Below are 303 nucleotides of genomic sequence, written 5' to 3'. Positions count from 1 at the left end.
GTTCCACAACGTGATGCAGTAGCACAAAGAGGATGCAAAATTCAGGCTGCTACTGTGGCATTTCTCATCTAATAGAGCAGAGAAAGACACTCCTGCTAGCTAAATCTGGCTCAGTTTCCGCTCCCAGAAGACATGCAGCACGCTGGCATAGATTGAAACAAACTGAAATGAAGGGTAGAAAGAGAGAAAAGGTCTTTAAGGTTGCAAGGAGAACATTAAACTCTTAAGAGGTTTTGAAATTTCCCCTTCACAAATGTTGCAAGAGGTGAAGTTTGGAAACATTGGATAAAACATGATGTAGGG

This window comes from Corvus brachyrhynchos, unplaced genomic scaffold (genome assembly GCF_000691975.1).
Source record: "Corvus brachyrhynchos isolate BGI_N302 unplaced genomic scaffold, ASM69197v1 scaffold633, whole genome shotgun sequence".
NCBI classification, from domain to species: domain Eukaryota; kingdom Metazoa; phylum Chordata; class Aves; order Passeriformes; family Corvidae; genus Corvus; species Corvus brachyrhynchos.
This window is presented reverse-complemented; position numbering follows the sequence as displayed.